Source organism: Polyergus mexicanus, unplaced genomic scaffold (genome assembly GCF_030449975.1).
Source record: "Polyergus mexicanus isolate NDT 795.1 unplaced genomic scaffold, iyPolMexi1.0 SCAF_2, whole genome shotgun sequence".
Taxonomy (NCBI): domain Eukaryota; kingdom Metazoa; phylum Arthropoda; class Insecta; order Hymenoptera; family Formicidae; genus Polyergus; species Polyergus mexicanus.
The window spans coordinates 884,123-897,183 of record NW_027223322.1 but is presented as its reverse complement, the minus strand read 5'-3'; the positions used below and the strand labels follow the sequence as shown (position 1 = coordinate 897,183).

Sequence of the window (13,061 nt, the reverse complement as noted above, 5' to 3'; positions counted from 1 at the left end):
TTTATTTATTTTTTTATTTTTTTATTATGCAATCTTTAGTATATGTATAATAATGATTGAAAAAAATTATCAGATTTAAAATATTGAGGGTGTGTATCACTAACGCTATTCTATTCAGAGAAATCATCAATTTTGTTTTATACTTGAAGCCGAGTTCCCATGTTAGAGATAGAGGTCAGAAAAAGAGAGAAAACGCTGCGAAAAGAGAGACAGACTGCGTGCGAACGTTTCTTTTTACCTCATTGAGGGGATTTCCTCAATGGCAGTCGAGTAAATAGTCACCTGTGAGAAGGGGGTCATTTTCATAAAAACGAGGGGAAAGCTCGTTTGAAGCAACATGGCAAAGGCGCGTATGATGTTCACTTTGGATTAGGAATTCTCAAGTTTATCTTGGCTTATTGTTTCGTACGCGTTATCTCAAAAATGATTTTAATCCGCGACTTTGTGCGAAACGTCCTAATTGCGATAATTGTGCACGACTCAAGTTAACCTTCAAAAATCGTTAGATCGCAGATAAACAGATTTAACAGAGATAAACGAATAATACGTACAGTTTCCTAATGAAGATGGACGTGACGCGAAAGGTGATTTCATTCCTTCGATTCGCCAAGATTCACAATTTATCAATGTGACGATTAGACTTGCGTGATCCACGAAAGAAACTCGCGAGGTAATAATACGTTAGGGATATATATATATATTGCAAGAAAGAGTGAAATTCCGTATAAATCACGCGTGACCAGAATAAACATTTCATTCAATTCCGTATATTGCGTAGTATAAAGACCTAAGATTAATTTATACCCAAGAGTTATAAATTACTCGCTCTAACGAATATCTCTGTCCGACAATTGGAAAGGAAAGATTTGAAAAAAAATCTTAGCTCTTTTAATTTGTTATCAAAGTTATTTCTCATCCGATAAAAATTTAACTCTGTTATTTCGGTCAATCCTGAGTATTCGTCAGCTCGCTCTTTACTTGCTATATCGAGCATATCGCTCTACTAAAGTTGCGGAAAATCTTTTTACAGTAGGCGAATAAAGTTAGATCGACAGAGGGATCAATTGAGAAGATGGCAATATCGCCAATGATATTATATTATTATAATAGAAATACGGTAGAAATGTCACGCATACATATCCAAGTCGTATAATATATGACTTGAGAGACGTAAAAAGAATTGTCGAGGAAAAATGCTTGGCAGTTTCTTTAATAATCGCAAGATGTCTGGGATTCGCGTGTCATTATCCAAGAATTAATACGCGCAGGTGTACTAAAATGAAAATTAACTTGACGGAGAAAGTTAGCCGCGATGCGTACACACTAACTTTTTCATCATCTTTCGTAGCGCGTGTCGCCTGTCGTCGGCGACAGCCCGAATCGGGCTTACAGCGGCAACAGAAAAGTAGACGAACGCGAACTCGCGCTTACCGCATGGGCCTGTATGGTATATTATACGCGGCAGTTACTTGGGCGACGAGATGAACCGGTTTTCTAAACCGGGAGAAAATGGCGAATGCAGATGCGAGCGAATGTAATTACAGCGACGGTATAATTTAATATATCGCTCGACGTCGATTTAATCTGTACACGTTCGAATCAACTATATTTAGACATTCCGCGATATTTTCGATATCTTGCTGGTGAGTCTTTTCCGGCTCGCTAATAATATTATCGAGATAATTATATTCGCAGGTGCCCTTTATCTCATTAATTCGTATAAAAAAAGATATTGAATTATTTTGATATTTCAACGCAACGATCGACTCTTTACATTGTAATCGTGCGGATGTACGGCTGCGTCGCTAACTAAGAGATCGCGGTAAGAAGAAATATAATTGCTAAGTGCATCAAGTCTATTAGCGCTTTTGCCGGCCAGGAACCGACAAGTCACTCTCCCGTCCCTTTTAATTAATTGCCTTTTTTAATATTTCGCGACCATCCCCTCGCGGTCATCCTCGTACATCGACCTCTCTCTCTTTTCTCTCTCGCGATCTAATTTAAATGATATTATAGATAAAAAGGTATCGAGAGGCGCATTGAAGGATTACCGAGCCTGAGGAAAGTATAATAGTCGCGAAAGCGCGACAGCCGACTTCCTTCGTTATTATTAAAGCGGACAAATAAGCGGTTAAAACGAATCATCCATTTCTACCGATCGGTCATCCTCCCGTCTACCTGTTCGCGCATTACGATTGTCAGCATTTCCGCTATCGAGTTATAAAAAAAGAACGGGAAGCGTTTCCTCCACCTGTAGTTCCGCATGTAGAGCAAAATCACGTCGATTACGTCATTCCATAATAAAAACGTACGATTCATCCTTAACGATGCGGTCAAATGGTGTCGCGAGGCGACTACAAAATTTTTATCGAGCCAATTTTATAGATTATAAAATCGTATATTATACACACATAACGCGTATAAAAATTCGATTGGTATATATATATATATATATATATATATATTTACAGGTTTTAAAATTTTATAAAGCTTCGACACGTTATTATTTACTTTCTTCGATTGAATATTTAAAAAAAATATAAATATATATACATATAAATTAAAATATTCAGCTAATTATTAAGACATGACGTAAAAAATTGAAACAGTAAAATAACAATGTGAAACTGGTAAATTCGAATGTATAAAACTACAGGGAAGCACAATTTATTTGTGCATCGAGTCGCGGATGGCACGTGGCTTTCTAAATTTGTATCAAATAACATCACTTTCACCGGCTGATCGATAAATTCCGCGTCACAATATATGTACAGTTGGGCCCTGCATGAAAGAGTATACTCGCGATACAAAAATTGCTTACAAATCTCGAATAAATTGCAAAAGAGATAATCCCGGAATATTGTTAATACCAAGCGAATTTTATTCGCTATTTGTGTCATAAGTCAAATGTCGCGATAAGATCTCAAGCTTTTCTTATAGTGCGATTTCTACGGAGAAATACCGCGTGATATTCATCATCGTGGTATTAACCCGACGATAGACGCGTGGGTCGTCAACATCGTAGGCTGTTTCTTTCTATATCACGGCGAGAAAATGATGAATAACGCTAGATTAGCGTCTAAATCCCTGTTAAAAAAAAAAAAAAAAAAAAAAACTTAAATCAAATGTATCGAAACATGAATAATTATAAAGAAAAGAATAATTTTGTTTAATGATTTTACTTATGATAATTTTGTAATTATTAATAACATTTATACTTATTCTCGTGGATAAAATTTTAACGCATCAATCAAATCAAATGGAATTATTAGTAGTTTAAATTAGTATCGATTGAACAATACAAAAATCTAATAATAAAATATATCGAAAATTGAACATTATATTTTTCGAAAACGTGCGTATATAATTCTAAAGAGATTTGATTTGCGTATGGATTCTCTATATGTGTGAAACTTTTCGCGATAAGAAACATAAAAGACCGAGTTGTTTCGCGTATCGCTGTTTGAGGATTTATTTAGCAAACGCGATGTTATAAATCAATTCCGATTTAATGGCGTCTATTATGTATAACACGCCAAAATAACACGCGAAACGGCATTGGTCGTGTTAATGAAAACACGTTCGCACATCACGCAACGAAAGACCCGTGGAAAGAGACCATCCGTTCAATTTGCATCGCTAATTATTAAATGCGTAATAACGTCTACGCTTTAAACAAAAAATTCAATCGTCGATCGAGTTGACAAAGACACTCTTACAAGCAAGGATCTACAAATTGTTTATATCAACGTTATATAGAGCGTTGTTTACGTCAACGTGTCGTTTATCGAGACTTCAATTACGAGTGAATTTTCTCTCTCTGTCTCACGAATTTTTCTATATAATAACAATTTAAAGATGAATTGCAAAGACTCGCTTAATTTAATCAGAATTGAGTTGACGCAACTAAAAATGATTTCATTAAATCGAGGCTCAAAATCGTGAGTGTCTTGTTTGTCAATTTCTATTCTCACGCATTTATATAATTCATCGAAAAAACACACACCAAAAAAAGAAAAACAATCTCTCCTTAAGTTAATCATTATCTACACCGCATTATTTTCTCTTGAAAAATTTTCGAGGAATTATGGTTGCGCTTATTAAGATGCCTCGTTCGTGACGTCGCGCGATATCAATTACGCAATCTCAGTTCGCTATAAAATCAACCTGTGCTCTTTTTTTTTTTTTTAAGCTACAAGCGATTCGAAATTGTTTGCAATTAAATATTTACGACATCTTTTATTACGTCTTTAAATCTCACAGGATCTCGTCGTTTAACGCGGCTATCCTTATCTAAAAAAAAAAAAAAAAAAAAAAAAAAAATTTCGTTACATTATTTTGCAGGATCGTGTTACTCGATTGCGGAAGCAGGTATACGTTAATTACAGACGTAGAATTTACGCGACGACGCGTCGCGAATTAAAAGTGGATTTGGGTCAGACGGAGATGTAGCGGGTAACGCTAAGTCAAGGAATTGCGATCTCTCGCGTTTATACGATCTCTTTCCCGGGGCGCAGAAACGCTCGTTATCGTACACCTTTCTAAATTCTCGCGTACGAGAATTTCACGATACGCGTCCATCTTATCTCAGCGTTTCTTACCTTGCGAGAGAGCTTCCCTGTGGTTTTCTTCGAGTAATATCCACAGACAGGAGAGACACCGATTCTCCACCGCGCGAGAGAGATGCCGGGGCTAGAAGGAGAGCTATGGCGGGTGGCTGCTCTGCTGGTTCACCCGAAGCTTGTCCGTGCGCTTGTCAAAACCAACTTATCGATCGCACTTGAATCGCGGTACACGAGGCGTACGATCTCGCCACTCTCAACGAAGGAGGATTATCTCACTGCTATCGCTCGAACGTTGGCGTTAGTCGTGAAATCCGAGGCATGCTCGCGCGCCTCGGAGAGAGAGAAGAAAGGAGAGACAGACAGAGAAAGGGAGAGAGGGACGGACGACAAGAACAACCGATCGGGCCGGTTTACCGAGAGGAACTGACCGGGCAGGCAGGGTTGTTTGATACGCGACCGCGCCGTCGGTCGTTTCCGTCGCGACTCGGCCAGATTCGTGTCCGCTCGCTGTTCGGGTCGCGTCGGCAGTTCTCGGATCGACTCGGATCGACTCGGATCGACTCGCTGCAACCTCGACGAACTTTTGCGCGCGGGTCGAGGCCGAACGTGAAAAGAGAGAAGAGACGTACGTTTCTCTTATACAGAGTGTTTCAGGCGAGATAGTAAATATATTTTACGAGGTTGTAGTATCTTGATTATTCTGTAAGCTGTGTCCAATGGATGCGGAGACACATTCGTTCGAAATTGACGCGACGAAGCCATCGTAAAAGGTATTAAAGAACGATAAATAACCTATTATTTATTGACTAAATTGAACGATACACACACAAATAATTTACAGTTCATACTAATTGTTCGAAAATCTCATTACCAATGTACTTTGCGACTCTTGCGGTAAAAATACATGTTTTTTAATATCTCTCATAATGACTTTATATTGTATAAAGCACACCGTTTCGAACGATTGTACCTCTGCATCCATTGAAAATTGCATATTTTTTGGACCTTTTTACTGAGAATAATCGATTCTACAATCCCCCGAAATATTTACTATTCTTCCTGAAACACTCTGTATACGGCTGTTACGTACCTCCGTCATTCTCGACCTCGCTCGTTAACGCCCGCTGCAAGAATTCGTCACTCTCTGTTCCTGGCGTGAAATGAAGCTGTGGACGAACGATGGACGGCGTCATTATTGATGAGCGAAGAAAAGCAGAAGCGTATCGTAATCTTCGTAGCACGAGAATCTCGAGAATCTTTGTCGAAAATCCGGTATAGCCAGCGCGCAAAAATATACGGTGCGATACCTTGATTAATAGGCGAAGATGGAGCAAGGGATGGAGGACGAAATCACGGAGAGGATAATCTCGTATTACCCTCGAGTTCGATATAAGATAATAATCGGTTGATAAATGCATCCATCCATTGTCGCGATGATTCTGTGTATTAAAAACATTTTAGCTATCATACAGTATATATGTATATATGTATTAAAAAATCAAAATTTGTATTCTTATAGATTTTTGTGTCGTACAATTAAAACGGCGATACAGTGACTATAAAAATGTTAGTTCGATGTAAAAGATATATAATATTTACGATTTTGAGATTAAATTATATTCGATGGGGCAAATTTTTACTTTAGCTCACAAATTTCTCTCTCTTTTCTCCTTTCTCGTTCTCCTCCTTCACATCATCCGAATCTTTTGTGTTTCAGATCCCGGCTCTTGTTCCATCCCTAAATGCGCGACGCGCACGTTTCTCTCTTCCCTCCAGACTGGAGGGGAAAAATGCCGAGAGCAAGGTTTGTTTTGCCGTCTTTGAACGAACGGAAAACATGACTGCGCAGAGAATTGACAACAATCCGAGATCCAGCAATTAAGGAGTGAGTTTGTATTTTTAAAATAGAATAATATTCAAACGTTGCTTCTGAATGGCAACGATTCTCAGTCTCTTGTAGTAGAATAAATAGCAATAGTACAAATTATCTTTTGCTATATCGGATAAGATATTTATTATCTTATAAATACTGATAAAGTAAATGGCTCATGTTTAGAGAATTATCTCTATTTAATTTCAAAGTACACAATTCTTTTTATATATTAAAGAATGTTATTTATCACTGCGGTTAAAAAATTCTTCTCGAAATGGCGAAAATTTTGAACAACAAATTGATTAGGCAATGCTAATCGAGATAAAATCTGAACAAATATTATTTCTTTTAAATAAATTAAAGAGAACTTCAATTGCATAGAACAGTTTATGATAACAGTCACAGATATCGACGAGAGTTTTAAAGGTCTACTGTTAAACTGATTAAATATTAGCGATATGTGATACGATAAGCGTTTAATGTATATTTCGGCTGTTACTCACTGGTATGGTAGAGAATGATGTAGCGTTTATATTTAACATCCCACGACGAAGAAACATTTTATTTTAATCTGCTGAATCATATTCTGGTAATTTTTCGTCTCCACGTTTCTCTTCATTGAATTACGCTTGTACCGATCGACTAGTAGCCCATCGCAGGCCTTTCGTTCGATACGTATCAAATGTATTTGACATTCCGATCGTTTGTGCTCGTTGCACCTCGCATTTTAATTTCGGGTAAAAAAAGAGACTATTACGAGTTGCCCCCTTCCGGACAGGCTTTACGCCGTCCGCATAGCAATTCGCGTAACTAGCCATCGTGTTTTCGAAACTGAACTTTCTATCGATTCGCGTTTAAGGGAAGACAATCCGCGTGCTCACCGGATCGCGAAAAATTTCGATCGAAAAGAAGAAAGTGAACGAAAGTGATCTTCATCGGCTTCCGTACCATCGGTTCATTCCTATTCTCGTCGCGTGTTGCTCGACGAAAGTGATACTGTAAATACATTGCCGGTTCTCGGCAAGCGCCGCAAAATCTGCCTATTCACGGAATAGTCATATGGTAGAAAGGATGATCTTACCTTATTTTTTTTCATTAAAAAAATTTATGCTCTAGAAATTGTCGAAAAATATCTCGACGAGTTACGATTAGTTTGATCGTTATTGATCTTTATTCCTGAAACATTTATCGCATTGCTTATCACGTATCGACTTTTTTATTAATTTTTTTCTAATGTAATAAAAAAATGATTTCTGAGATATACGCTTTAGATATTGAATAAAGATAGATAAATTTGATTAAAAAGAAAAGAAAGAATGTTAAATAATATATAAATGTTATTTCACCGTCATAGTTTTTAATGCAACATATTTTTTAAGAAATTTACACATGACTTTCAATCAATATTATAACAATGTTATAAATTAATCGTGAAAAAAATGACTTCTGCGATTAATGGACCTAGTCTACTCTAGCAGTATAAAAAATTGATGACTTTCAGGAATTTCTTTTTTCAAGAATCTTAAGAATTGATCTTTTTTTAGCGTTTTACATATATTTTTATTGATGTTTGTCAGAACAGTATGTCAGAATTTTTAAATCTTGGATATCTTGGATAGTTTTTTTTTTCTTTACTTAATACGAGCCTCTGCACGCAGCGTGTTAAAAAATGACGGCGTGACATGCTACTTCTCGCGTAATTGTCTGAAATGAAAGAACCCAGTCTAGCTTTATTCTGTAAGATATTTTTAGACATTAAGCTAATTACAATTTAAGAAATTAATATTTAATATTTTCCTTATTTGCAAAAATTAAAAAAATTTCGGCGAAATTGAAATATCTAACTTTAAAATGACACTACCTTGTTACTTATCAATCTTTTTAATAAAATTAGTATCTCAAAACTTTAGTATCTCAAAAATATTCGTCGAATCATGCTACGCGCAATGGCTCATATTGAACAAAAAGAGCTAAATATCTAAGATTTAAAAATAATAAAAACATGTAAAACGCCAAAAAAAAAAAAAAGATCAATTTCTAATATTTTTCACAACAAATTTTATAAAATCACCAATTTTTTTATACTGCTAGTATAGACTGAATCCTTAATCTCGATTGTTAATCGAAAAATTTATTTCCCTTTTTTCAAAGTTTCCAAATCTTGACTGAACGCGTACACACATTGTATACATTCGCGCATCTGAAGGCTTGAAACGACGGTACAAACGACTGTAGAAATGACAGTAGGGTTATTATAAGGTAATAATCGTATACGGAATTTATACGAGCACGACGCGCCATGTAATAACGCGCCTCAACTTCTCCCTCGCCTACTAATCTAAATCTCGAAACGCGACATTCTCGGATGAGTTCCACCTGCGTTGATGTATGCGCACGGTGGATTAGTCATGCGGCCTCCGAGAGTGCGTCAAAATAGAACGCTTAGTCAGACGTCACCAGGAACTGCATCGAGGGAGTCACCGGCCCGTTGCAGCCTCCACCCCATAACCATTTTACTTTGTTATGCTTTATGTGTTTATTCGACATTTCACAAAGATCTATAGGATACAGAGACTGAGATTGTGTTCGGGTAGTTATCGGGAAAGTTTCAGTTTTACGGGATGCATTTATAATGTATCTTTCAATTATATAGTAGATCGCGTTAAAGCGGCATGATTTTGTAAAATTATGCTTGAAATTCTGCAAAGTATATGGGGATTTTTTCTAAGTTACAGTGGAAATTTTGCATTCCTTGAATTCTCAAGTTTTAAAAACTTTATATCTTTACAGAGTTTTAAAAAATTTAGCAAAGCATGATTTCGATTTATTAAATTTGTCGGTCCAACATGCTTTTATTGGTAGCATATTGCATTTTTTAAATGGGACGTATATAAGTAAAAGAATATATATATTTTTTTTTTAAGTAACCGACTATTTTATTGAAAGAAGTTATAAATATTTTTGATTATAATTCATAACTACAATAATTTTTATTTTTATCTGTCTTTTTATGCGGAACGATTAAAAATTTGTAGACATATAAGCTTTCTGGATAATGTTAACAGTAGCGATAATTGCATGCCATGGTGGCTGGCATGTAGGTAGAGAGAAGAGCTAGTTTAAGATCTCAGGTCTTAAAAGGGAAGCACGTGCCTGGATTGCGCGAGATGTTTATTTGTATTTATTTACAAAGTGACTTGGATCGATGGGCAATCTGTTGCTGTAGAGACTCTCAATTGTAAATTGCGGAAATATTTTCGAAGCACAAAGAGATCTGAGATATCAATTTAACATAAAAAAATTAACAAAATTGGCGAATTTAGAATATTGTAAGAATATTTAATTAAAATTTTTTTTTCCTCGTGCCCTGTGTAATGCTATTATAATGTTTTATCACAACGTAGCAGCAGCATAAAATTCTATAATAATTATGATAGCAAATATAATAATGAAAAATACTAAAACAGTATATATTATTCAGATAGTATTTCCATTATTATGATTCACATCGAACGTATCTCTATCCAACAATTGAATATATCATTTCTCAATTTAATATTCGAATCAGACGTAATCGATTGAGGAGTCCTTGAATAACACGTGGGTGGATAGTTTTATTGACAAAGAAAATTCTTGGCGATGGCGCAAACCTTCTTGCCACAAAGACGCGTAACAGAAGTAAATTCGCATATGTTAAAGGAAATGCTGTTGCGTACGCGTTCGATTGCGTTGATATTCCACTTTGGAAACTAGATGCGAATGAGTGCCGTGAATTCACGCGCCTTATAAGTCACCACCATTGTGTTACAATGATGGTTGCATGCACGACGTCGACCATTCGCTTTCTATCTTGTCTCTTTTCGTTTCTATTTACGTATGATTTATGCGACATCGTGCGCTCTTGTACACAACATCGTGTCATTCGCATATCAAAAAATATACCTTTGCATATATAAGAGCATTGAAAACGTCGCGCGTGATCAGCTGTGATAAAATACAATAAAACGAGCTCGCGAATAAGATGCACGAAAATGCCAATGGTATTAAATTGGTAAATTGATCGTACTGTATATTCAATCGGTTAATCGATAATTAACGGGAAGAGAGAAGGGGAAAGTATAATTGAGAAATTCATTTATATAGTAATAGCAATCGTGAGATAAGAGTAGAGAAATGTCAGTTACGTGAGCAGTTGTCAATCAATTTCATCAATGTTGGATAACTTCAATTGTAACTTTGATTCCTTTTATTATATATCGCTAATTCTAGCCTTAGGAAAAAGCCGAGGACTCAGTTGAATTAAAGTTAGAAATAAAATCAGTTTTATATTGGCGATCTTAAGCAAGAAAAGACGGTATACCGATCAGGTCTTGCGGTGGGCTTTACGATACCGAATTTACGTCCGTGAACTCGGATGAACCTCTGAACTCTCGCATCGTCTCGATTCCCTCACGAAGAGCGACAATGATGAAGGAATATGGGCATCCTTGGCCATTTGTGCGTGTTGCGTGCACGGCATAATGCGATGCGCTATCAAGATTACGGGACTTCAGAACATTAGGTATCGTGTCATTCCTTTTTCCATGAATCGTCGAAATTTCGCGAGAGCAATTGACGTTACGCGATACAAAATATTTCGATATCGAGTAAATATGTAAAAAAAAATATGAAAGAGAGAGAGAGTGAGAGAGAGAGAGAGAGAGAAAACTTAATATTCTAAATATATTGCAAAATTTTTTGAATATATGCTTGTAATAATTTATAAACATTTTTCTTTAAGTTTAACCATCTTAGCTTTATTAGGCTACGTATTATTTAATTTTACGTCTTTCTCAGATTTATATTTCAGAATTTTTCCACAATTATTTTTACAAAGCAAAAAAATTATCTAGCAGAACGTGGTTTCGATCCACGGACCTCTGGGTTATGGGCCCAGCACGCTTCCACTGCGCCACTCTGCTGGTGAGTTCCACCCCTGCATGGGGTAAATAAGTGGAATTAGTTTTTTTTCATCTACAATTCACTATTTTATTTTGAAGTAAATAACAATTGTTTTTATTTAAAAAATTGTCGTGTCGGATGCAATAATGCTTTAACCGCGATCGGGATCTTGAAAGTAATCGATTTTTTTAAAGAAATACAAGGTTCTTTATTAAGCACCTTAAGTTACTCTGTTGTAGGGATGCATTCAACAAGCAGAGTGGCGCAGTGGAAGCGTGCTGGGCCCATAACCCAGAGGTCCGTGGATCGAAACCACGCTCTGCTAGATTGTTTTTTATTCCTTTAGTCACAAACTCTCTTTTTTTTATCATTTATTTTGTTGAAAATTTATTAGTTTTTATTAAAATTATTTTTTATGTGCATATATTAATTTATCATCATGCGAATCCTCAATAGTAATACCATTTCTTATTACGATTGTGGCGATTGAGTGACTTTTGAATTAATTGTTAATATAAATTATTATAATTTGAAATTAAAATCTTTGAAATAATTTATAACACTCACTAATATACACAAGAGCAAAGTAGTTTAATATTATGTGTATTTATAATAGAATATATACAATATAATAGAAATATATTTAAATTATATATATAAACCACAATTCAAAATAATTAATATTTTAAAAAGGGATTATAGCGTGCAAATTAATTTTATTAATTTATAATTGATTTAATATGTAATTCTTTTATATATTTATAAAATTAATAAATTTTTGAATTAAAAAATATTCCTTTCCCATAATTAATTTCTTCATTAATGAATTTTTTATTTGTCCTTAAGCAGATATTTGATAAAAAAGATTGCGTAATTTATGAAAGAGATACATTTTTTAATATAAAAATTTATTAATTTTATAAATAAAAATCATATAATAAATAAATTATAAATTGTTCATACAATAGCTGCTTCGTCATCGCGGACCTCTTCTTCTTCTTGAGTTCATCTCTCTATAAACGATATATTAACAATAAATATACGTATAATGCGATACGCCTTTTTGTTACTTCGATCAAATAATTTCCGACACACGATACTCTTACATATTATTTATCGCAAAAGTAATAATTAATTTCATGGATTAATAATTGCTATATTAGCTAACAATAATAGTTACTTACAATAATTGTAGAATAATCGCATTACAAAGAGAGTAATATACGATGATACACGTAGCAACTCTGGAATAGTTATATGACTCGCTGGAGTCTCGCCGCACGAATGACAGCAAAGGCTGCAGCATGTAAACAATAAGGTGCTATATGTCAAAAGGACGAATACCGTATACCGTGTGACAACTAAATTATTAACTAAGTTACTAGCGTGAAATATTTAACACGCTACAAAATAAAAACGTGCAGAATATTTTTTGGTCCTTGAGTTTTAAATCAATTATTGATAAACAATTGATTAATTTTCTTTCGTCAATATTATCATTTAATTAATTGCACGAGCTGATAATCTTTAAGTTTATATGCATATATAATCGCGTTTAGCGTTCCTTCGCGTATTATCTAACTTGATTCGCATCATTTTGCATGTCATCAAGATAAAGCCGATGTCATTTTCGAGTATTAAGCGGATCATAGTTTTCGTATTTATTTTTCTAACGTAATATA

The 13,061-nt window shown here is 35.1% G+C and overlaps 1 protein-coding gene and 2 non-coding genes across 5 annotated transcripts in view; 1 reads left to right on the top strand and 2 right to left on the bottom strand.

The window, feature by feature from the left end:
- The window catches only part of Smash (smallish), a 55,955-nt gene extending 50,959 nt beyond the window's left edge, over positions 1-4,996 (bottom strand). For all 3 annotated transcript variants that reach the window (XM_070313096.1, XM_070313106.1, XM_070313086.1), the window contains exon 1: positions 4,602-4,996. The gene's annotated coding sequence lies outside the window, so the exon portion shown is untranslated. The remainder of the gene's footprint in view (positions 1-4,601) is intronic.
- Positions 4,997-11,327: 6,331 nt separating this feature from the next.
- Trnam-cau (transfer RNA methionine (anticodon CAU)) lies at positions 11,328-11,399 on the bottom strand. The gene has a single exon. It is a non-coding gene; the product is annotated as a tRNA-Met (tRNA).
- A 233-nt stretch (positions 11,400-11,632) lies between these two features.
- On the top strand, positions 11,633-11,704 carry Trnam-cau (transfer RNA methionine (anticodon CAU)). The gene has a single exon. It is a non-coding gene; the product is annotated as a tRNA-Met (tRNA).
- Positions 11,705-13,061: the final 1,357 nt, after the last annotated feature.